The following is a 27052-nucleotide window of genomic DNA, read 5'->3' on the forward strand; positions in this document are numbered from 1 at the left end:
ATCTAGTCCCCTTGAAGAATTATTTAAGTTAGGCATACTCCCAATTCATGCTGAGAAACAGGTATGGGACTCCTATCTCTATTTTTCCAACTTTGTAACTGAACTCTATTATTTTTGTCTTTACACTTTTAGCATACTGGTTTCTATGCCAATATTGTTAAATTCAAGATTAACGTTTCACTGTAGAGCTTATCCTGATCCTCTTGATGCACTCATGGCTATACCTTGGCCTTCCTCTTTTCTTTTTAATGTCAAATCACAAATTGGAGACACCTCCAGGCTGCTCTGAATTGTGTTCAAGTGTGATAGAGTAAACAAAGCCCTCCTGGGCTCTAGCCAATTCCTTTCACGCCCCTCTCCCTGCTCCCCAATGTGTCCTCTGACACATTTTTCATATTGCAGACTGCAAAGAGGAGCAAAATAAGATGGATCTCCTAGAACAATGCCACTCAGGGATTTTCTTCCCTCCACCATACTCACTGGGCAGTAAGCGGTGCCAGCTGAACTGCTGTTCCTATCTGCCAGAACAGCGCAGAGCACTGGGAAAGACGACAGAAGATCTAGGCCATGATATCTTTTTAAAGAAAGTCATAATTCCTGTTCTATGTTTTGTATTCAGGATGTTTCAGATTAATGCTTTTAAAACCATAGCTCTCAGGTTAAGAAAAGGAGTTTTGTATCCATTCCCTCTTTTTGCCTGCAGTAGGCTGGAGTTTAGGAACTTGGAGCACACGAGTCAGCAGGTAATCATTAGGACAAAATGAACACAGATTTGCAAGAGCTAGTTAAAAAGTTGTCAGTCTCTCATGAGCAATAAGAAACACCATCAACAGTTCCTATTTTTTAATATTTTGAATATTTCTCTAAATAGCTTTCTTCTTGAAGAAAGAGAAACATGATTATTTACGTTCTATTTATGTTTAAATCATTACATTTGAAGGTTATTTTTTAAAATATCAGGAGACTTCTACAAACTCAACCTATGTTTCTGCTGATAATGGTATTCAGCAAGTGACAATTTCTGAAGAATCACTGTGTGAAGAATTGACAGTTTACATTTGAGTTTTGCATTTGGAATGATAATAAATTACAGCAAACTGGAACAAAATTTCATAAATATTAGTATATTAACCAAAGCATGATTCTGATACACTTAATATAAGACAGTCAATCAAGCTCAGTTCCAATTAAGCTCAGCTACTAACCAAATAGCTGCCATTGTCTGGAACAATGATTGCTTTTGAAGTTCTGAGAAGAAGAAAAAAAAATTAGCATGTGGTATGTCATGTAGAAAGGGAAATTCTTGTGGCTTGGATACAATGTGAAAGGGAAACCCATGTGGCACTCATGCACTGAGCGAGACTGATACATTGCCATTCTGTCCATGGAACTCCACATTTGCCAGTACAAATGCTGAAAAAAGAAACATTATGCAGAGAGATGTTTTTCCTTCTGAAAAGAAAAATATCAGTAAAAGACAAACCAGACATGCTGAAAACTGAGTTTGCATTTGTTATCTAACTCTCTGTATACCTAGAAAACAAAAGTCACATAGAAAAAAAACCTGGCTTTAGAGATACCTTTTTTAATGAAAGGTCAATACCTGCATCTTTGATTCATTTGCCATTCCAATTGGATAATAATAAAAAAAAAAAATCAAGAACTGTACTGTAGTATCAGCTAGTTTAAGGAAATTATATCTGGAGGAAAATGGAATGATGAATGTGCTGGCAACAAGTCCTCCTCAGATTTACACACACTCAACAGAGAAAGCAGCAGAAAATCCCCAGCTTCATGGTTCCACCTACAGCATTTCAAATTCTTGTCTATACTCCTTACAAAGATACATAGGGAAGGCCTGTGCTCATCCATCAATGTTGGTAGCCTGTACTGTAAGCTTTCATAATACAGTGCCCAATCTCCTTTATTTACTATAGTCTAATCCTAGATTAAATTATTTTCTTTTCTTTTATGGTAAATATGCTTAATTTTAGCTTTATGTTTGTGACAGTAGACTTTGATCCGCTTTATTCATATCTATGTTATATCAATGAAAACAGAGCAAAACTACCTGAGTTAGTACATCTACATTCACTAGCTTTAATGTAGTAGAGTGTTGCTACAGCTGTATCTCTTTCTAGTGCTAGCTTGTCTTCACCTACTTAGAATTTCAAATTTTATTCCAATCCACATTTTAAAATAAGAACCTAAACTTTCCTCATAACTTTCCCCATATAGAAATGTAGTTTTATACCACCTTTAAGAATTTCTGGCTGGCTACATGGAGGATTTCTCTACATTCCTTCTGGCTGTCAAAATCTTACAGCAACTTCCCATGATATTATTTCCTTTTATGCTGAGATTCCATCCTGCAAAGATAAATGGGGCATATGAGAAAACGAGGACAGAGATGCAGATGCACACAATCAAATCATTATTGTCTTTGCAGGTACTACAGCCCTTTTTTAAGTCACAGTTCTTTCCCATATGAAAACTGCCCTTCTCGGGACAGGGGTTACTCACTGAAGCTTCACACCTTGTTAGCGCACAGCTACCACTTTTTTTCTCTTGTTCCAGTCACTGGAAAGGGGAGCTGCCAAGCAAAACAAGCTCAGACAAGTACAGAATATGATCAAATGAGCAGAGTTTGCATCCAGCTATGTCCCCTAAATTCTGCAGCACTTCATATTATCTCCCCCTGTCCCGGTTTAGTAAGGAGCAGCTTTTGCTTGGCAACAAGGGGAGCGGGTTGCAGTGAAGACCCGGTAAAGAGTTTGTGGACTCTCCCCCGGCTCCTGGGTTCACACCCACCTCCGGCCCGGCTGGGCCGATCTAGCGCCTCTGCCATCACTGTTGAGGGGACGGGAATGTGAAATGCTTGACAGGAGGTGTAAGAGTGATACAAGATGGAGGTGACTACGTGGACCCTTCAGCCACAGAAGGCGAAGCAATAGACCAGAGACTACTCTGCAAGCCGTAGCGAGAATGCAAGCTGTGCCCCTGCAACCTATGGAGATCCATGGCAGGACCGAGAGTTACCAGCAGCTCCGTGTGAGTGAGCCCGGACGGGCGAGGGACTGTGTGGGGAGACGGCCATGGCCCAGGCCGTGCTGGAGAGCCTGCACGCAGCAGAGCAGCCCCACACGAGAGGCAGAGAGGAGCTGCAGCCTTTGGAATAAGTGCGCGTTGGAGCAGCCCGTGCAGGGCTGCCATGCGTGTGAGTTACCCCACGGACTTGCAGGGAGGACAGATGCGGAGCCTACCTGTCCTGAGCAGGGACAAACGGCAGAAGGTATCGGGAATAGACTGTCTGAGATCCCCTCCTCCCTGCTCCCCCGAGCCGTTCAGGGAGGAAGGGAGGAGGTAAAAACCCCAGGATCAGGGCTCTGAGCCTGGGAAGAGAGGAGGTGTGGCAAGAAGGTGTTCTTAAAAAGGCTGGTCGGACTCTTCATTGTTGTACTACTCTGTGTTGTTTTATTTTGGTTATGTTTTTGGGTTTTATGGTTATGCTTTAGTTGATGTTGCATTAAATTATTTTCTGTTTTCTTCCCCAAGCTGAGTGGCCTGGTCTGTTTTGTCCTGGACCTTAAGCGGCAATTAAGCTCTCACTGCCCTTTGGAAGTGTTCTTCTTTCTGACTAGAAGTCTGCAGTTCAACGTCAAAGTTTTGTGTTAAAAAAATTAAAAACAAAGCCATACACAAGAAATTACTTCATGTTCACAAGGTTGCACCAATGTTGTAGACTTTAAATGCAAAATAATAGCAAACCAGTACACCTCTGTAGTGCTAGGAAATTCTTAGACATATTTTAATGTAACCTTCTTAGATCAACTTTCATTGTCATGCTTATTTGCCAAAACATTATTTCCAACCAGTGAATTTTCACTACAAAGTAATGCCTTTCAATATGCTGCCTCCACTAAACTAGAAATCACTAACTCATTACTAACAAGCACAATCTAAAAAGAAAGTAACCAAAAAATAAGTAGTATGTACAGTCTTAACATAGACATTTGAGTCCTGACACACTTACAGGCAGGAGTGTTGATCTGCTTAAGGGCAGAAAGGTTCTTCAGAGGTACCTGGACAAGCTGATTGATGGGACGAAGCCCCATCAGCTTGGATGAGGTTTAACAAGGCCAAGTGCCAGGAAATGCACTTGGGTCACAACAACCCCACGGAATGCTACAGGCTTCTGGGAGAGTGGTTGGAGGAAAAGCACCTGAGGGTGTTGGTCGAGAATCACCTGAATGTGAGCCAGCAGTGTGCCCAGGTGGTCAAGAAGGCCAATGGTATGCTTGCTTGTATCAGCAATAGTGTGACCAGGAGGACTAAAGAAGTGATTGTCCCTCTGTACCTGACACTGGTAAGGCTCCACCTTGAATACTGTGTCCGGTTCTGGGCCCCTCACTACAAGAAGGACATTGAGGTGCTGGAGTGTGTCCAGAGATGGATGACAAGGCTGGTGAAGGGTCTTTATGAGGGGTGGCTGAGGGAACTGAGGTTTTTTAGCTAAGAACAAAGGAAGCTTAGGGGAGACTATATCACTCTCTACTACCACCTGAAAGGAGGTTGCAGTGAGGCAGATGTTGGTCTATTCCCCTAAATCAGAAGTGATGCGATAAGAGGAAATGGCCTCAAGTTGTGCCAAGTTTAGATTAGATAGGAAAAGTTTCTTCACTGAAAGAGTTATCAAGCACTGGAATAGGCTGCCTAAGGAAGTGGTGGAGTCTCCAACTCTGGAGATATTTAAAATACATGTGTAGATGTGGCCCTTTGGGGCATGGTTTAGTGATGGGTTTGGGAGTGTCAGGTTTACAGCTGGACTAAATGCTCTTATGTGGTCTTTTCCAACCTAAATGATTTTCTGATTTTAACCACACACCTGCGTGCTCTGCTGTCTAGGCTCACACATTTGTACACAGAAACTACAAAACATTTTAATATAAACTTGGTTGACAAGATCTTAACAAGCTAAAATTAACAGAAATTCGAGAGTAGAAATATGTAATAATTAACAATAAAGCTTGACAACTTTAAAAAATTATTCTCAGTTTGCATCCTCAAGAAATGAAACATAATAGTATTTATGTTGATATTTTGTATACTATATTCATTCAGATTCAAGAAATCGGGTTTCCTTGGCAACGTCCATTGCTTTTCCTCCACAGGTTTCTTTAGTCTACTGTCACCTTGGCACCTGTGACAGTGCAACCAGTGTGGTTCCAACAGAGCTGCACTGCCACTACCCACAATAGCTACTGACCTTCAGATTACAATACAGCCCATCACCAAAGGACCAGAGCTCTGAAGCCTATCTTGCCCTCATGGTGGAAGCTCAATTAATTTTCACAGATCTTTCACACAGCTTCAGGTTGTCAAACCACACGGCACCAGCCTGGATTAAACTGCTTCCAGAGAGATAGCAGCTACAGCTTCAGGCCAGCTCTCTTGTACAGCTGGCAGTCTATTTAAATGAACTGATATTCAAGAGCTGAAGGGAGGGAATTTGAGAGAGTGACAGACAGACACAGGGTGAAGTCTTTGCTTCCAAAGAAATTGCCATAATGTGTCTATGTTCTAACAATGAGAAGGAAAACCTGTAAAAAGAATATAAACTTAATTTCTATCAAAGTCATTAATAGTAGCTGAAGTACAAATCCCTTCACAGCTGAACTGGCATTTGGATTGATCAGTATTGACAGCTTGTTTACCAGAAAGATCTCAAAAACTAGAAGAGCTCCCCAAGTAGCTTAAGCTTCTTCCTTCCAACACAGGGAAAATACAGCAAGAGGGAGGTTAGCTCCTCACGCTCTGCTGCTGCAAGAGGAAAATAAATCCTTTTACTTTCTGGTTTTGCATTGAATTTAGAAAATTTGACTTGCTAATCTTTTATATATTGGCATTCTTTCATCTTCTTGAGAGATAAATATTTTTAATCAGACAATTCCCTTCAGGATAACAATGATTCAAATTATACTGATGAGTGATATCTATCAGTTGTTAGGCATGAAAAATGTGTATATCAAAACCTAATGTTTATACTAACAAAAGTGCAAAACATTTTCCCCTTCTTAAAAAAACCCTCAAACTCTAATAATTTTCTTACACACTCAAAAGGGTTATTTTTCTTCAAATATTAGAATAAATCCAGCTGGTGAGTTCTGTTTGCAGTAGAACATTATTAAATGTGGAATTAATCTAATTAATGGGAGATACCATGCCACATCTCTGCAGATATATAGAAGATGTTTTCAAATGCTGTTAAAATGGAAAATTAACATGAAAATGGCACTGTTGACTTTAAAGTCTTAGACAAGATAGCATTTTATTTCGCCAGATATCTATCCAGACTCAGATGACATCTGACTTTTAAGGACTTTAAATGATTATCACATCAGGCTTTCTCCCTGGGAAGTTCAGGCACAGAGCTCTTCCCCTCTCTATCCCTCAACATAGGAATTGGACTGTGACTCTTACTGTAGAGAAGGTGGCTTCAGTAAAATAGAACATCTGTCAAAATGCCTATCACTAAGCTTCTTCGCACAGAAAGGGGAATGCTTGGACCCCACCATGAGGTTTTTATAGGCAGACACCATACCATGCAAATGGCCACACCTCAGCTATATCTGGCCACCTCGCAAACCAGCTAGGAGTTATCAGTTGGCTGCTGCAGAAGAATTGTGATGAGAAGACAATGACTTTGGCAGAGTATAAACACTGGCCTTGCTTGTAGACACCTGTATGTTAGCATGATGCTCTTAGTAGTTTGGTTTAATTTAAGGTAGTTCTGGGAGGAGCAAGAAGTTGCACTCAATAGTCCTTATAGACCCCTGTGAAACCAAGATATTCTATGAGTAACCACCATATAACCTGAGCATTGTCTTTCACTTGTTCCTATGGAGACCCACTGGAATATGCACCGATGTCAGCAGATCTTTGCAGCTACTGGTCAAACTTAGGTGGTGAATTAGTAATGGAGCAGCCTGCATATGGTTCTCATCCAGTCTATGTGCAAGACACAATCTACATACTTTGTCTTACCTTTAGATTTAGCATATACCTATATGTAACATTCCTTTACATGACAGCTTTAATGATGAATGTTTGTTTACTTTTAAGAAAATCCTATGAAACCTCCAAAGACCACCATGTCAATAAACCTCATAATGGATGGGATCTGCACAGCATGGTCGACTTGAAGGGGTTCATGTGACATTGTGATTCTGTGATAGCCAACGTTCCCAGCATCAGAAGAGACTTAAGCTTGTTATCACCTTTTCTACTACTTTTTTTTAACATCAGAAGGAACATAAGGTTGCTGTCACCTTTGGTTTATTGCTGTCACTGTTTCTACTACCTCCATTCTTTATGTAATAAACTCATTAACCAACCTAGAGTGTCTTTGCCTTTCTTATGGAGTTTGCAACAGAACATGCACACCCTCCATGAAAAAATAAAAGTTCATAATATATACCAAGCTATTCATATGCTTTTGTCTGCTACCATACTTCCTTAAGTTTAAAAAAACAAAAAACCCAAACAAACAAACAAAAAAGCCAACTCTTATTAGCCAAACCATTTGTTTTGAGGATAACATAAGAATTAAGACCTGTCACACAGGGCTGGAAAAAATACACTGCAAAATCAAGTACCAGAGCTGTTCTTTAAAACTGTCTTTACATCTTTACAGCTATTTTCTTTGTCATTATGGAACTAAGCATATTGTTTAGCTGCTGATTGCAGGAGTCAATTTTAGAAAACAATATTTGTTTTATGCACAATACATCTGGTGCTGAAAATAAAAAAATACCAAATAGGTGCATAAAGATATTTTGCTTAAAACTGTCATTAGAAACATCTCACCTTCATAAAAAAAACCACCAGAATTTCCAAATGTAATCTTCTATGCAAAATATATGTGTTAACAGAGATTTCTCATCAACCATAAATCAGAAGCATTTGTCATGGAGAAGTAGGAAGGATGAGTACCAAAAATTGTGGCACAGAAATATTTTAACCTAGAAAGACTGCAGAAATAAAAAAAAATACAGTCTAGTGCACAAAGTTCATTTTGCGGCAGTGGGTAAATGCCTATTCCAAATTGATTCCAGCTAATATTTCATTCTGTAATCAACAAATATATGTTTCAGAAAGCTATCTAGGGAAATTAAAAAAAAAAAAAAGCAAAATGTAACAAAACATGGGTCCTGATCTGATGCCATGAAGGATATTCATTAATGCAGCAACAGATGGTTAATCTGCAGACTTAAAATATGTCAACTTCATTTAATTAAAAGTCAACATTATTATAATATTGCCATCACAAAATCAGGTTCTGACAGCATGCCAAATTTTATTGCTGTTTTACTTTAAAACAGAAACTTTTCAATGAGAAGCAACCTCAGCGCCTCTCCTGTGAACATTCACGTGTGTCAATAAACACAGAGCAACTTCTCTGGGATCCCTCCTGCAGTTGTTCTCCCATGCATGGCAGGAGTTTTATATCTCTACTCCTACTGTCAGTAGCATTTCAGGCTGCAGCAGGTTATGAAGCAGATACTACTGGAACTCAAGCTAATTGGTTTTGTGTCAGATGGAATAACTCAGCCATCACCCTGTAATTTGCAGTGTAAATACATGGCAATCGGTCTAACTGAAAGTGAGGTGTAACTCATTTTAGGGACATTAAGAGCTGACTTAAGTTATTTATAAGGAACAAAATTGATGCATCCGATATGGAGTGATAGTCATTCTCCAATACCACACGCCAACAAAGTAAACTGGCACTGAGGCATGAGGGATAACTGCTAGAGATGACTGTTAGCACTAGATAGAGCAGTCATTACAAAACACCACACCACCAAACTTATCTTGATCTCAAATACATTATGTGATTCAAATTTCACTCAAGGCTTCTCAAGTATAAAAATAAGGAACACCTCAATTTATCCCCTAACATTTCTAGACTTAAAATCCCAGATGGTAGGGACTGTGCCATTGAGTGTTTTCATCCTGTGACGCTCCTATAAGCTTTGCAGGAGTTTTATCTCAGACACCTCTTCTTGCACAGAAGATTCCAGATCTCAATGGGAGAAGAGTATGAGCCACAGGGCCCAGCAGAGAGCAAGCACTCAGCACCTGTCACTACCATTGCAGAAAGGAATCAAATCTTACTATGAAGGCCCTGGTGACAGCTGGTTAGGAGTTACAAACCGTGCTATAAAAGTGAGCAAGAGAGAGAGGTTCCCATCTGGTAGCGGACTACTTCTATGCTTTGAGGTTTGGTGCAGACCGAGTTCTGTTAATAATATGAAATAAGACATCATTGGCTTGGATTAATTTGTCGCTATCTCAAGAATAAGAAAGTAAATGTAATACTTTTATCTGGAAGAAAATCAAAGCTTGTTTTAAAAAACAAAACAAAACCCTAACAAGAAAGCACAGTTCTGAAATATAAACCCCCATACCTCACTGAGCCACAAATATAAGATATAAGTAACAGCAGCACCAGGACATACTGTCTCAAGGGCCAGAGTATGACAGCTTATTTTTGTGTTCCAAGAAAACACCTATAGGCAGTCTTTTAAAACCATTACAAGTGCATGGTCTGCAGAGAGACTGTGAAAAAATTCAGAATGCTGTTTTGCTGTATATTCCCAGACATCAAACAGAGAGCTAAATTCCTGACAGTTGCATCTGCATAATTACCCAGCAGCCGTCTAACCCTTCACTAACCCCTATGGACAGTTTCACAGCTGCTCTGAGCAGCAAAGCTGGACAAGAGGTCGGAGAGGACAGAGCCAATCACTCAGATGCCATGGATGGAAACAAGCAGCTCCTAAGCACATTTCTTACCTGAAGACTGTCCAAATGCAATCAACACTGTGAGTAAATGCAAGGGGAGAAATTTGTCACTGCTCCAGTAGGAAGGTATAAGATGACAAGGAATAATACAGTATTTACATGTGTTTCAGAGTATTAAAGGATGCTAAGCAAAACATAGTAGATCCTACCAAAACTTGGTAGATAACAACTTCTTATTTACAGTTTAATAGCGGTCTTTTCCTCCAGAGTTTCTGAAGTTTATCCTTGGATGCGCAGAAGAACAGTGACAGACACACAGGCAGTTTGTATTGGTTCTTGTTTGAATTAGAGACTAGATCAGCCACTTCAGATGCTGATTCTCAAATCAAAGTATGAGCATAACATACATAGATGGTAAGAAGGCAGGCATCAGCAAAGGGCTGGTACTATAAACCAAGTGAAAAGGTAGAAGCTGTAGGGAGCTGATGTATTCCTGACTCCAATTTCCCATGCACAACCTTGGGTGAGTTTGCTGTTAACAGCTATAGAAATATGACCACACAAAAGCAGCAGTCTCTTAGGTAACCACATCCTAATCCACCTGAAGCTGCAGTATCACGTAGAGATTTTCTATTATTATCAGCAGACACAAAAAAAACTCAGTGGAAACTCAGTGTACAGATCGAAAGACAAAATATAGGTCTAAACCAAACATGATTCTAACAACCCTATCCAGTATTCCCTGAAGACCTACAAAATAGTGGAATTCAATTGGTTCCAACTGTGAGAGAAGCATTCTTTCTAGTAGAAAAAGATGCAGTGAACCCACAATCTCTCCATTTTAAGTTGTGTGCTAAATAGCACAGAATTCAAGTAAGCATGGTGCCTTGCTGCTTACAGAAATGTACTCAACTTTTCCTGATATTCAATGTAGTAAATCTGGAGTGAACATTAATGATGAGTAATACTGCTGTTTGCACAAAGAAAACACATGGGGAAATCAGACTCTTTTTGTTATTGAATTTTTAACACTGTGATTTATGTCAGTGTAAGAAATCATCACCAGTTGTAATGGTTTAAAATATATTTTTTCATTTTGTTGAATATAATGAAAAATTATAGCTTTCATAGAGATAGAAAATGTTTACAACAAAAACCTCACTGAGATCCACTACGTCAGCAATTCATGTCTTAAAGATTTAAATACTTTTTCAAAGCAAAGAATGAGAGTCCAAGGACATCTCTATTAAAGATAAATTTCTCAGAAGAAAAGAAGTACTCATAGCACTTAAGGATATGTCCCAATTGTGTAACTATCTCAAAGAAAGAAGAGAGAAATTACAGGAAAATATGAAACACTTACAACCTGATTCAAAGGTCACAGGGATCAAAGAAGACATGCATAATGACTTTGGTAAACTTTGAGACTTGGTCATAGTCACTCAAAAAAAATTACATTTCAAAAATTAGACTTTTTTTTTTTTTTTAAATGTTATTGCCAATCTACAATTAAGTTCAGAGGACTAACAATAGATACATACAAGTAATTGAAATACTCCGTACTGCTTAGTGGTAGTAAACTATCATTCTAATAGCATCTCTCATTAGAGCACTGTGAGTATTAAACTCATACAACTCCTATACAAGTATTATAAAAAGAGATAATTTAAAAGATAAAACATATGCTGACTACACAATATTTTTCGATATCACAAACTTCACCTTCAAGTCACTCCTTTTAATTCTAACTAAAAAAAGCAGATTTGTCAATTTCAATCAATATATAATAAATAAATAAAAAAAAAATTCAGTCAAATCGTGCTTTATGACTTTCACATCAGTTAATAAATTCCAAACTGCTTATAATACAGCCTTGTACTGAAACACCTGAATAAGGATAAATTATGAACATGCAATGTTATTGATGTATGGAATAGAAGCCTAACTGATTAAAAACACTGAAAAATTCCCTTTGTGCACTCACAAATACAGGCAAGTAGCAGTCACATTTGTTATTACAGATACTCTAATGAAGAAGTAAACATCAAGGTATTTTGTGTCATTCCAGAATTCTTCATTTCTGAAAAAAATGTATTTAAAATTTCCCTAATACTATTCAGCATTCTGTAATCCTCACATGTAAACAGCTTAATGAGAGGCAATTCTCAGTAGCACTTAGAGCCACTACTCTACCACACATTCCTCTACATCTTGAATTATTTTCTGAAGCAGTTTATCTTTTCTTCTAAATCCTTATTATCCTTACTTTTCTAGAACTACTTATTTTCTCAAACTATACCAAATATCTCTAATGATGCAACATTTTACAAAATGAAGATACAGTTCACATTTTCTTACAAGTACACCAATCCACATAGTAAAGAAAATTTTCACATTATTGAAAAATATTTGAAGCATGCATGCTATTTTCAGGATATGTATTTATCTAAGCCTCCTCCTTCAGCTTTCATATGTAATTTCAAGCCATCACTGCCCAGCAGAAGGTTTAAAAACAACAAAGGAAATAATGACTCATCAGCATCCTAATACAGCAATATATAAATATGTGCTGACCCTAAATCCACAAAGAGCATCTGTATTAGTTGATAAGAGATCTATACAATAGTTAGGTCACAGGTCAAGCTACCTGAATGTTTCAGTTTGTTGCCATAAACCTCGACAGCTTCAGTGATCACAAATACTTTCCTGCTCCTACAATAAAAGGTTTAATATTGTCAAACATATTTATTCTCTCCAGCCTTTGCCCTCCAACACAGTGCATGAAAAACAGCAGACTGTAAAGTATGGCTAAAATCAATGAGCATATGGGCCTCCATTCAAGAAGGATAAATTTGTTCTCTGCTGATTACTTAGAGAAATGTAATTGGTGTCCAGCTTCTGCAGCTACTGTGTAACATCTGGGTTTCCTCTACCTCTCATAGACTGGAGAAAGATAAAAAGTCTCTTTCTATCCAATGACTCTGCAAAAAGGAGAATATTGCTGGTGTTCTTGGTGAGAACTTGGTTTGTCTATTCATGTGAAAACACCAACCTAGGGACTTCACTAAATTTCTTAAAGACATTATAATTTCTTAAAAGGCATTATTTGAGAAGTACATCACTTCGGTTACTTTTTCCAGGGGAAAACACTCCTCTTTAAATATAATCTCAAAGTAAATCCAGCAATGTTAACAAAATGATTTTTGGTTTGCACTGCAGTACTCAATTCTGACACATAGACCTTGTTGTTACTGGCACGTTTTAAGGACTTTTACTCTATCTGGAGATCTAATGAACAGTGGAACAAGAAGATGACAACATACCAATGATTTTATAACACATTTATCTAAAAGCTATGAATGAAAGACAGTTAGGTTTTCTTTATTGTGTTCATGCCTTTGTGCTCAATTCCAGGCCCTTCACCTACATTTTGGAAGGGGAAAAAAAACACATCAGTGACAAGATTCACTCTCTCTGAAGATAATTTCTGAAAGTGACTATTTAATTCATTGTATTAACTGAGCAATAGGTTGCTTTTTTTTTTTTTTTTGTATAAAGTACTGAGTCATTCTCACATAAAATCACAAACAATTTCCAATACTAAGCCTATTACCTGCAGTACATCTGGTTGGTGTAAGACATCTTTAAATATTATTGATATGATGTAGCTTCAGGTTTTGTTCTTTGTCTGCCAGTTCACTACCAAAATAAACCCCTTAAAACCAGACTTTCTCTTTTTCATTTTGCAGTATTAACCATTTCTATAAGATATTTTATGAAACATACTTGTAGTCTTTACAGTAAAACTGAGCTGCATTATGTTTCTAAATCAAACTAAGGAAACTCATTAGAGCTAGTCAAAGAGTGCAAGAACAGTTCCTCAAAGAAACATCAGTGAATTCTAAATATACACATGCTTACTTCAAAAGCTCTCTGTTTAACAGAAATTGAATCTTCAGAAATACCTCAGGATCTAAGCAATGTCAAGGTAAGATTAAAAAGACAAGAAAAATCAGAGAGGAGCCTTTTCTAAAAAGTGATGGGGAATCAGACCAAGCAATGCAAAATTTCCAGAATGAGGCCAAACACCTGGGGAGACAAGTGGCTCTCCCAGAGGTGACAAAAAGGCTAAGGTTGCTTCTGAGGACTCGGGCATCCTAAGCCCAGGTGTTTAGTTTTCATTCCACTGTACTGATGTAAAGATAATGAAAGGGCCTCCAATGATAGATTTACTACTCTCCTATGAAGTTCATTAGTATCTATCCATAAAGTCCCGGTGTGAAATCTCATCTTCAGTGCTTTATCAGTCTAATGCAATTAATTCTAAATAGATAATCAAAGGCATCAGAGTTTTTTGGGGTTTGTTTTTGCTTGTAGAATTTTTTGTAGACTAATTTAATGTAATCATACACAATATTATGATTCCTCCTCAGCCTATTTGCAAATTAAACTAGCATTGCCTCTCCAACATCCCCACTTTGGAGCAGCTTGTGCACTACAACAAGAGCCATTTGCAGCCTCTAGCACTTTCCAGGCATAGATTTCTAAACAATTATGCATCTTACTGTTCCTCAAGCAAATCCTGAAAAGAAACTGTTTTGTAACAGAGGCTGCAAGACATGTTAGGACATCTTAACAGCAGCCACTAACTTGAGAAAAAAAGGAAGACTCTTCCACGCACTTGTTCAATTTAATCGCCAGATACGCAATAGTGCCCTTTTACCACTTGCTATAGCTGACATGAAAACTAAAATAGTTATTGGAAAAGGAACTTGTATTAAACGTTGTTGTGGTTTAAGCTTAGCTGGCAATGAAGCACTACACATCTGCTTGCTCACCTACCCCCACACTGTTGCCTCTGATATGATGGTGGTGGCCCCAGAAAGATGGGAGGAGAAAAAATAACCAAGAGCCTTGTGGATTGAGGCAAAGACAGGGAGGGCTCACAGGACAATTATGGCTCCAGGCAAAACAGACTTGATGACTTCGGGAAGAAAACGAGAATAGTTTAACCTACTACCAACTAGAAACAGAACAGACAGAAAGCAAAAAAAGAGTAGGATGATAAGAAAAATACAACCAGCACTTTAAGATCTCCTTACCCCCCACCCTACCTCTCCTTTCTTCCTGGGCTTAGGTCCCGATATCTCCTGCCTCCTTCCCCTCAACAGCACAGTGGAGCAGGGAATGGGGGCCGCGGTCAGTCCCTCACAGATGGTCTCTGCCACTTCTTTCTCCTCAGAGGAAGAGGACTGATCACATTTGTCCCCTACTCCAACATGGAGTCCCTCCCATGAAGAAGGCACTCCAAATAGAATGATAGCTATAGAAATGGAGAACTGGTGGATCACATGCAGTCCAGCTTCTCAATACATGCATGCAGATTCTGTTAGGAAGCAATTTCAGGAACATGAGCCTAGAGTTCAAATCCATCTTGTACTTGCTTGTATAAATTTTCCCCCTTTTTGTGACCTCCAGGCACTGGGATTAACCAAGAGTTTCAAAGATATGACGTTGTCCAAGCCCAAATGAAGTGAAAGAAGATCCTTCCAGACCCAATGCATGTACTATCTGTGATGCCAAGAAGCTGTAAGCATGCTATTAATACTACAGGGTAGCCTCCCAATAGTCAATAGCAGTTTTGCTACCCATTTCAGAACTGCATGATAAAATCCCACGGGTGCTATTCCAATCCCCCAAAACTGGAAGGGCATAACATCTTGAGTTTTTATTATTACTATTATTAATAGCTGATCATCGAAAGCACATTGCAGTGAATAGAAAAAATCACTTGAGCAGATTTTCATGCATATGTATTTACATACTTGAAATTTCTACAGAGCTAGCAGTATCAAATTAAATTATGCTATAATCTAAACTCAAATAATTTCAAATACTGGCACAGGGGATGCAGTTAAGTATTCCAGCAAAAATCTATTATTGACCACAACTATAGGGCTTCCTGTTGAAGTTTACCTTTTAATACAAAATACAGGCTCAGCTACTATGTAGTTAAGAAAAAAGCTGGCGTTTCTAGCTACAATCAATGTATTCATGCAACTGTTTTTTATATACACCAAAGACACAAATCCTGATACTTTTGCTTAAGATAGTTACTCTAGTAATTTCACTTTTTAACTATGGCCAGCTGGGAAGTGCTGAATTCAGTCAAGATTCTGCTGTTAATGATCACTCAGTGGCAGTGGTACTTTCTTTGATGCTCTAAGCAATTATGTGCCTAGTCTTAAACAGCTGCATATAACAATAACAATTTCAGGGACTTGCCCAGATTCTGCCTGGAAACTTTTATTCTTAAAAAGAAGATTTGCCATTAGTGAAAGATTTGGCCAGGCAGGAAGATGACTCACGGCCACATTCATCAGAGCTCCAGTAAGAAAGATGATTGCATGCTAGGTGCACAAGAATAAATAAGTCTGAACTCACCCGAGCTAGAAAATTGCCAAAAAGTAAATAGTATCTCCTTTACTCAACTTCAGCAGGCCACAACAGAAGCAGTCTCATCTGTGTTACATGCACATGGTCGTATAATACAGCAGAGACTAAGTGCAACCTGTTGTTAGTTACAGTTATGTCAATTACATTGTAAAAATAAAGCTACAACCTTAATACCTGTGTCTATGTTGTCCTACTCTGTGTCCAAGCCAATGGAGCCACGGTTGTTGCAATCAAGAAGTCTCAATTTTAATCTTTTTCCCTAAATTAATACTGAAAATCTCAATCTCTCTTTTTCGCTAACACACACACACACACTTAACTTCACCTTGTAAAATTCTCCAAGAAATGTTTGAGGGAATCCCACAGCAGCTGCTTGTATACTTACAAGAAGTCTGCAGCAAATTAATGACCTAGGAGGCCCTCTATCACACTGCCAAGTCTGGCTGATATACACATAAACACACCACCACAAACACACAACAATCACTTTCACTGCTTTATCTTTCAAAATCACTTAATTTCTTCTGGTGAAGGAGACTGTATGAATCATTGTTGTAAGCCCATTGACAGAATTCTTAGCTGACATTTGCTGAATTGTATAAAAAAGTAGAGACCAATACAAGTTGAAAGTAGAACAATTCAGAATATAATTGACTAAGGTCCTTTTTTCTTTGTCCTCCTAAATCACAGCAGTGCAAAGGTTTATGTTGTTCCAATTTGTCTCTCAAACTATCAGATCTGTCCGAGACAATTTTAAGCCATGCATTGTTATAGTTAATAATACTTCATAGACTGATGAAGAGATACTTGTAAGCTGAAAACAATCATAAACCTTTACATGAATTGATTGAAGTAATTTTACTTCAAGTTGTTTATCAGTTCCTGCATGAGGATTCAATGCTACTAAGTATTTTCCTATTCCTATAGGCATATGGTGCTTAGGACTCTGAAGTTTCCCAGATGGATGTTACATGAAAGAAGAAAGCAAACAAGAAGAAATTATATGGACCACTTCTAAATGACCATGGTCTGAAAAGTGAAAGAGAAAGCTTAGAGACATATATGTTGCTTCTGGCAGTACTGCTTCATTAAAAGTAACCCACAAATGTGAAACGGGATCAATAATTTCTTACTGCAAAAGTAGGTCTTAATCATTAATTCTTCAGACCCCGTACTGAAAATCTAAACTTTAAAATTTCTACTCTGTACATGAAGCTTGTCTTCTAAAGTGTAAAGAAAAAGTAAAGCTATGTGGTGGTTTAGTCCAATGTCCACCAAGTCATAAAATCACTTCCCCTCTCAAACTGGACAGGAGAGAGAGAGAGAAATAGAACAGCTTGTGAGTTGAGATAAGGATGGAGAGATCACTCAGCAATCAGCATCCCAGGCAAAAGAGACTCAACTTAAGGAGGAAAAGGTTTGATTTATTAAAGAAACAATATGATCAGGGAGATGAGAAATAAAATTGTCTTAAAAACACCTCCCCTCCACCCCTCCTCTTCCCAGGACTCTCCTTCCTTCCCCCCCAGCAGTGCAGGAATGGGGGATGGGGGTTGTGGTCAGCTCATTAGAGATGGACTTTGCCTCTGCTTCTTCTCAGGGTGAGGCATCATCATACTTCCCACTACTACAGTGTGGGATCCCTCCCCATGAGAGAAAGTCCCTCATGAACTGCTCCAGCATGGGGCCTCCCACGGGGGCAGCTCCTCACACTCTGCCCCAACATGAGAGAAGAGTCCACCAGGAGAACAGTCCTTCAGGGACAAACTGCTCCAGCCTGGGTCCCTCACAGGATCACAAGTTCTGACAGCAAACCTGCTCAGCCATGGGCTTCTCTCTCCCCGCTGGCCCCCAGGTCCTGCCAGGAACTTGCTCCTGGATGAACTTCTTACAGAGTCACAGCCTCCTTCAGGCATCCACCCGCTGCAGCCTGGGGTCCTCCATGGGCTGCGAGTGGGTCTCTGCTTCCCGGTGGCCTCCACAGACTGCAGGGGAACAACCTGCTTCACCATAGTTCTCACCATATTTCACAGGGGAGCCTTTTCTTTCAGGGCCTAAGCACCCTTCTCCCCCTCCTTCTCCACTGACCTTGGTATCTCCGGAGATGTTTTAACATTCTCACTCCCTGCTGCTGCAGTTTAGCAACTACCCAACAACTTCTTCTCCTTCTCAAATATGTTATTCACAGAGGCATCACCTCCATCACTAATTGGCCAGGCCTGGGTCAGGTGCAGGGTCCAGCTGAGAATTGACTGTGAGCTACACGGGAAGCTTCTGGCAACTCTTTGTTTAAAGGAGCCACCCCTGCAGCCCCCGGCTACCAAAAAAAACCTGGCCCAGGTAAAACCTGCTTTCTCTCCTCCCACAGTTCTGCCACAATCACTTGCCAGTAGCTTTACACCTACATCTATTTGATATCTTTATGCTAAGTTTTTCTTTCTTTACCCCTTTAAACTGCTCTGACCCCTTTCTTGACCCCAGTCTTCTCATTCCCACTATAATTTTCTTGCATTCTTTTAGGGTCAACAGTGCTACTATTTCATCACGATCTTGTTCAAATCTTCTAATTGGATATTTTTTAAAGAAATAACAAATTAAAACACAAACAATTCTGTTTTTGAAACTGGTGCATTTTCCAGGAATGTCCAGCTATATTTCTCTATTTTCTTCATTCTTCTCTGATTTTGCTTCCAGTTCTACAACTAGAAGCTCATTTGTATTTGCCTAGTTTATACTCTGCTTTTTCTTTTTCTGAGCAGTAATAAGTAGCAGTACTTTTAAGAAAAGGCTGAATTTATAGATGAAACAAAATATTTCTCTGTTAGCATCTTAGAAGTCCAACCATTTGCCCATTTCCAATACTACCATTCTTTCTATTAGATAAATTAATGACACAAACAAATGTTAGACATTTAAAATGTCAAACAGGCTCAGAGCATTTACCCTGTGTTTCTCACCAAGTATTTTAACACATCATGCTGTAAATAAAATATTGGTTTCCATATAAATTGACTTAGTCTTTTAAAAGATGTCATTAACTCCTTGTTTTGACTGGATTCCTAGTGATAAATCTAATATTTAAAAATGTTGTGTATATTTTAGCAATGATGTCTTGAAAAGGGTGATTATTGCATAGGGTTTCATTTCAATGAGGACATTAGATTAGAGATGAGTAAAAAAAAGAAGGGCCCAGACAAAGAAGGCTCTATTATAAAAATAAATGAGATGCAGAAATAAAACAAACAGAATGGCAACTCTTCTCCTGAGCAGCTGCTGAAGTAGTGTATTTAACTTTTTCATATTGAAGATCAAGATACAAATCAAGATGGACTAACAAGTATTAAAACTTGAAATAATTTTCAACTGAGAAATTATATAAGACACAGGCAATCTGAAATACTGCAATACATTTCCCTCACACCTTATGCTACCCTGAACTGATGGGGAAATATTGATATATTCATCTACAATTGCTATTGAAAAAGTAGCAAGAGAGGCAATGCAAAATACTTTGAGAACAATCATAGCTCTACCCTTTGTCTTTGGGTTTTTTTATTTTCCTTTAAACAATTAGATACCTTATTGGTATCACCTTGTTAAGTGAGTGGTTGTGTGAGTGTCTTTTCGACCCTCTTTTGTGTCAGTGTATTCAGGCATGCACCAACAGGACCTACATAGCCTAAAAGTATAAAGTTATGATGAGAATGCACACAAGACAGCAAGTTTAAGAGTTGTTAGGCTACTCACTACCCTGATAAAAGGCTCAAATGGGCTTTGCTGGCCAGGCAGAGCCATGCCCAGAGGAAAGGGATCAGCCCCTGAAGCTCCCTGGAGTAGATTTCCCATGCAGCCCACTTCTGCTGGCACCAGGGACTCACTCAAAGCTCACATTTGCTGACCCCTAACCAGCCTCTGAATTTTCTTTACTTTAGTTTTTGAGACTTTTAAACATTGGTTCTTTTAATCTCATTTCTTTGAGGTACTAACAATCCTTATCTTTACAGTTCTGCCTCTGCTTTTAATTTTACCTCTTTATTTCTTGCAGGATTTCTCACAGATCTTTCTCAACTTCTCAATTTTCTCAGACATATGAGCCTAGTTTTGTAGCTGGGCTGTGTTGGAGCAGGACCTTGGATCCCTGGAAGACACACAGCTGAACTGGGTAGTTCAGGAAGAAGTTATAGTGCAGATGTAGACAGAGGGGGTTAGAGCTTACAGAGAAATCAATACTGCAAGGGTAAAATTCTCATTTTGACACAAGTATCTAGATCTAGCCTAAGCCAGAAATAAAAATACCTCGAGTGTTACCCAGAGGGAAAAAAATACACAACAAAAACCCGCAACAGTTAAAATATCTAAACATGGTCTAGACTCACACATATTGCAACACTTGATCTTCAAACTTATGCATTTATTAAGTTATGGAACTTTCTTGATAAAACAATTTATCACAAAAGACTGATATTCTTCTCATGAGCAGTGGAAGTCAATTGTCCTTCAGCAATGTCAGTAAAATATCAAAGATTATAATGCTGTTAGTCACCTTGTCCTGGTGGCTTATCACTGAAAAAGTCGTGTCAGAAATACTTTCTAGCAGTTACTAAACCCAGATGATAGTGAAAGAGTTAGATATAAGGACTTTAGAAGAACTTTTTTTTGCCCTTCCTTATGATCTCATCCTCTGTTCAAAACTGATTACACCTTTAGAGTATCCAGTTGGATTTGTTTGAAATCATATTTATCTTCCTATTTTATTTAATCTTTACTTCAATCTTTAGTATTTTATTGACCTTCTGCTCCATAAACACCCTTACCATTTCATTACTTTTGGGGCACCCACACATACTGTGCCATAACTCCTATTTCTTGTATGTACACAGGATAATTTGGTTTATCTTTTTGAGACAGAACATGTCTAATTCTGTGCATGAATATACCCTTATATTTGGGAAGTTATTGTTTAATATTTCCTGTAGAAGTACCTCATTTCTTTATTTCCTAGAATTAAAGTCAGAATGATCAGAAGACTGAAACGTAGAATATAAGTCCAAGGCTACAAAATAAATATAATGCCATTTAAAAAAAAAAATGTTTGTTTTTTTTTTTTTAACTAGTATATCTCATATCTTCATCATCTTCTTGGATCTTTTTCAGAAAGCAGCAGTAACATTTTGCATCACAAGAATAACTTTTAAGTTTCTTACTCTGATACAAAGTCAAACTCATCCACTTAAAAATACACAATTTGAGCTGTGCAATCTCTTCAAAGGCAGCCAAACTGAAATCCAAGTACATATGTACTTCTGGCAGTCCTAATAAGTTACAAAGTAAAAAACATATCTGAGAACTCAAACTGCCATATTTCCTCATACCAACAACCACATGGATAATGGGATGTGTCTTTTCCCCTGAAAAGTCATCCCTTTAAATGCTGTGGATAGGTAACAGATTTGCCTTCAAGGCTCTTTTCCCATTATGTATCTGGTATTCAAAAGAAGGGTGATCAGCTGAAATAAACTACATAATAAAAAATACTTTCTTCAACTCAGCCCCAGACATTTACACAGTCTAAAATATCAAGACACATCTCAGGATTCTTCCAGAACAAATAATCAGTTAAGAAAGGATGTAAGTATAACAAGAGTAAAGATAATTAAAAAGAAAAATCCAGCCTTTTGCTTTCAACTTGAACTTTAGAGCTTAAAAGCCTTTAGCAACAAGAAATATTTTTTTCTATAAGACTAATTGACAGAAATACAAGTTACATTGGCAAAATTGACAGAAACACTTCAGAGAACTCGAATAGCAACATACTTTTTCAAAAGGTACCTCATCTGTTCATTTTTATACGTAACCAATGAGATTGCTGGTTTTATGTTAAACACATGCTCAGGAGTCTTACTAACTCTCGGCAGCAATTTGTTTAGAATAAATATAGAATGAGGCATTGCATTTTTTATCATATCAGTAGTTTTTTTGAAAATAAACATCTTTTTAAAAAGATATGCAATTATTAGTCTAAATGTCTGTGATTTTGTTCTGATTCTCTTTTTGACCACTGCATGAGTGAACTGAAATTATATATCACAGCTATACTTGCAAACCTACAATTAGCATTTCATTTTTTTAAGATAGTCTAGATAGGTTTTACTGAACTCAGACTTATTATCACAACTACAGAAAGATGGAAGTTTGCAGCTCCCCTGGCCACTACTCTGTAATGAAGATCCTCCAAATCCCAACATCGTGTCAAAGTAAACCTCCAATTCATTTTGGGGTCATAGTTTCTCAGACAGCAGAGGCTATCTGGATCTTACTTCGATATGGTTTATGAACGCAAAGGAGGGGAGACTATATTATCTCATTTTTAGTTGACCCTGAAATTTAGGACGTTGAAGTTTAACTATTGTGTACCTGATCACCCAAAACCTCCAAAGCAGCAAAATCTGCCAGTTGGCTTCACAGGCAGCACTTCAGTGCTCCCCTTGCTATTGTTACTGTCCCATACATTTTCAGAAGGGAAAGCCAAGATTTGCATCTTATAGTAACTGCTATTGTTACTGTCCCATACATTTTCAGAAGGGAAAGCCAAGATTTGCATCTTATAGTAACACCGAACATAAAAATATTTTAAGACTGGGCTTATTAGGTCCTTTATTTTCTATGACGGTCAGCAGCACTAAAACATTACTGGCATCTGATACTTGTTTAGCTGTTCTTTCATCAAAAAAGCTCTCTGATAGCAAGATTTCAGCTTTGAAAAGGACAACAATAATTTCTAATATACAAAAATATGAAAACAACTGCTAGACAAGTTTTCACAATTATACATTTTAAAGATGCAGCTGATAACTTTCAAGCTTTAGACTGTAATGAAAAGTGCTTGGGCTATGAGGTCTCACTCATACCAGAAAGGAGTTGAAGTTTTCCTAAGAAAGAAGTGAAGACTACCAAAGTAGTTCTTTTTTTACAAACTCTAACAGTTCTTATCATTGTCAATAGCAGAAGATCCAATTGAACAGAAAACAATTCACCTGTCTTACTGCAAGCAGACTCTACATTTACCCCACACTTTATTAAAAGTGTGCAAACCACACCTCAGTCACTTTCATAGAATAAAACCAAGTAGATTTGTGAAGAAAATTTGTTCCTTTCTTTTAGCCTAGTGCAGTAATTCACAATTGGTGCTGACAGCAAAAGCTAGTATTACACAGTTTTAGGATAATATTTTTTTAAAATGTAACTTTTTCAAATTCTTGTTGTTTTTCCCCATTAACCTCTAACCCTTCGCAAAGACATCATTTCCTATTTGGAGAAAGTAGCAGAAGATGGAAAAGAATTATTGTTTCCTTCCAACAGCTCTATCTCAATAGACACTGATCACTCCACTTCTACAGATTCCCAAGGCCCACTGAGCTGGAAATATCCCTGAGCATTGAGAACATAGAGCTAAATAATTCTGAAGGAAATTAGAATTCGTGGAGGTATTCTCCATGCTCATCTTCTGCCTAGGCTCTTGGGAAGATTTAGGTCACAAAACACAAATCAGCAACAGCCAATGTGTAATCAGGACACCATTGCAGAATTCATAGGGCATTTAAGTGGCCATGGTCATTTAGACTACGTGATTGTTTTTAACCTTAAGTATGCCAGGGTATACATCCTGTGCTGCTTTTGTGCATTAAATTGAAGAGGTAATGGCCAACATACAAATAGAGATCAAAAGAGAAAATGACTCCATGTCTGTTGATAAAGATTCATGTGTGATGGTTGTGTCTGTTCTAACTTATATAAAGAGAGTACTTCCTTCTAAACCACATTTTTATACTGAGATGGAATTGTTGACAGACCAGACTCTCACAGCAGTTACTGAGGAGCAGGATTTTCTCTGTTTTCCACTGATAACATAACTGAAATCAAAGCAACTTTCCTTTTAATTTTACAGTCACTCAGACAAACAATTTCTCCTTTGTTTATGAGATGACACAGATGTGCTTCATTTTTACATAACTTCCGATTTGTCTTTATGTCAAAGCCCTTAACATTGTTAATTTTCTCTCATTTGGTAAAAGCCAATTCTATTCAGATTATTCCACTTCTGAAGCTTTCAGTACAGCATTTCAATCACATTTTCATAATATTAAAAGTATCATAACTGGCAGCAAATCACAGAAATAACAAAGAAAAAGAGGAATTCTTGTCTGTCTATCACCTCAGTTTTAACCTTCTCACCAGAAACAACAGGAAATAACTTGTCTTCCACTGCAAATAGGCCTTTCTCTTACTTCTGTTATTAAACCTGCAGCTCTTATCTTGCCAGAAACAGAATACCAGTAATTCAGAGGGAAGCTCTCTTAATAGTGAACACATTCTGTATCTCTTCTGTTTGTTTAAAAAACCCAGACAAACAAACAAACAAGACTTTAACTTAAGTGTACCCTGTAAATACAGAAGATCAACATGAGAGTAAGTTGAGCTGAACCACTACACTCAATAGGCTTTGGAATTTAATCAATGATGTCCTCCATGAGTGGTGAAGTGAATAATTGCAGGTGCCTTATTGTAGTCAAAAACATCATTTGTAGATTCATTTTAGCCTTCTATAGAACAACACAGCAAGTAAATCTCCATCAAGTCACTCAGCAATGCTTTTCAAGTTTTTTTAGCCCTTGCAGCTCCAGGTAAAAGAATTAATTTAACAACAAAGCACTCCATCTGACTGGGAAATCATTGCCTCATTGATTTTTTTATCACTTTACAATATCACACCAATATTTCTTAAAGAAAATTTACTTAGTGTTGGAATGGCAAAGTGCACTGGGCTCAGCCAGGTGTGCAATTCTATTGACATCTTGTGTGTCTGAGGTTCAGACCAGAGAAACTTATTTTTCTAAATAAGACAACCTCTCACAGAAAATAATTATGAACTCATTTTGCTAGTCTCACATCTTACATGTGTTGTTTTAGTTATTGATCCCTATATCCTTAATACTTTAATCACTGCACAGCAAAATTTCCACAGATAACACGCTTCCTAGGCTTTCCAAGCCTGAATTAGTAGCTTATACAGGTATGAAAAACAAATGTCAACTTTACTTTGAAAAGTGAATCACCATATCCTCTTACAGCTTTACATTTTCCCTCTTCTGGCAGTTCAACTCAGGACTCATTCATGCCTTATCTCATCTCTATGGGCCTTTATTTTGGAAAGACATAACATTTTTTTTGTAGTATTGCCTATCAGATCTCCTAATGGAAATCTTGATTAGGAAGCCACTGAGCAATCAGCATAGAACAGAAGAAAAAGTCAAGATAAATAAGATCTAAATCTATCATAATCAACTTCAATAGGGCCAGTTCTCTCACTCTCTACTTATTAAAAAAGGAAATGACACTTTATCTCTGATTTATTAAATTATTAGAAGGCATTCAGCCACAGCTGCCTAACAGACTACTTCCAAGCACAGCTGTAACTTGTTAGTGCCCTTTGCTGTCAAAGAAACTATCAAAGTCTGCTTTCCAAGAAGCTTGAGTGACTTTCATTCATCTCAGTTCCTTTAAAAGATTCATTAAGAGCTCATTACTTTTATTACTTTCTTAGCTAAGAGTGTCTGTGCTACTGAAATAAGTTGTTGTGGGAAGTTTGGCTCTACAGCTGAACCATTTCACTGCTGGAAGACATTACTTTCCGAGTAAGTAACTGCCTCCAGTTCTGCTATTAGGAATTTATTTGTTTGAGTGTAAACCTCTGATAAAGAAAAGAAATCCAAAAGAACCACATTAACAAAGTATCATGAAAATATAGTACAGCTGGTCCCAAAAATGTCCTTACTTAACCACTTAGAAATACTAATACAAATACACAATGACTTTCAAAATTGTTTTAGTTACTTTTAAATATACACACAGATAGGTATATGTCTGTCTCTCTATCCAAAGTTATTAACAGTTCTGGTGTAAGACCTGCACGTCAGCTCACAAAGTTGAAGCATTTTTTACACAAATAAACTGATTCAAAATACACAAACCCATTCAATAGTCAGGAAGATGCACCTTTGAGAAAGCTGTAGGAAGATTTTAATTATTTGTAAACAATAAAAGTTTTATTAAAAACTTGACTATATCAATTTAAGAAATGCATTCTGACAACAATGATTAATTTTTAGAGAGCTCTGAGTAAGCCAAACAAATTACATTTTGGACGCTTACCAGAACAGTTTCTACAAAAGAATACTGTCCCTTTAGAATAATCCATTCATAATTGTCATTATCATCCCACTAATACAAAATTGCCAGTCTCATGACCATTCTCCTCTTAAGTCTCCAAGGCTTTCCCGAAAACTCAATGTTATTATCTTGAAATGGATTTTTCTGTTGAAAACCTGTCCAAAAGCTCATGAAAATAAGATCAGAAAAATACACACTATCTAAGCTGTCTTATAAAATCTTAGTTCCTTTTCTTTTTTCCCATGGTAGCCTACAGAAGTATTGTATTAAAATGTAACCTTTCAAGTTTCCAGTAAGGTTTACCAAAGTAAGCTGATGCTATCTTCATATGCTAAATGCAAACTACTCTCTCCTGCTTGTAAAATTAATGAGACAAAGGCTGAGTGGCTCTTCTCTCTTCCCTCACCTTGATGGAAAGTAATATTCTTCATGTTTCTGTATATGATAGAATCATTGAATGATAAATGTCTAATAATGGAAATACTCATTTGTTCTGAGCTGCTTTTCAGCTGGGCAGTATTACATATAGACAGCCCAATTAGAACAACAACAAAAAAAAAGA

At 37.7% G+C, this 27052-nt stretch overlaps 1 protein-coding gene across 2 annotated transcripts in view; it reads right to left on the reverse strand.

Moving 5' to 3' along the window:
* GRID2 (glutamate ionotropic receptor delta type subunit 2) overlaps window positions 1-27052 on the reverse strand; it is a 737077-nt gene that overhangs the window by 469411 nt on the left and 240614 nt on the right. The gene's annotated exons all lie outside the window — the stretch shown is intronic.

Source organism: Colius striatus, chromosome 3 (assembly GCF_028858725.1).
Source record: "Colius striatus isolate bColStr4 chromosome 3, bColStr4.1.hap1, whole genome shotgun sequence".
NCBI lineage: Eukaryota > Metazoa > Chordata > Aves > Coliiformes > Coliidae > Colius > Colius striatus.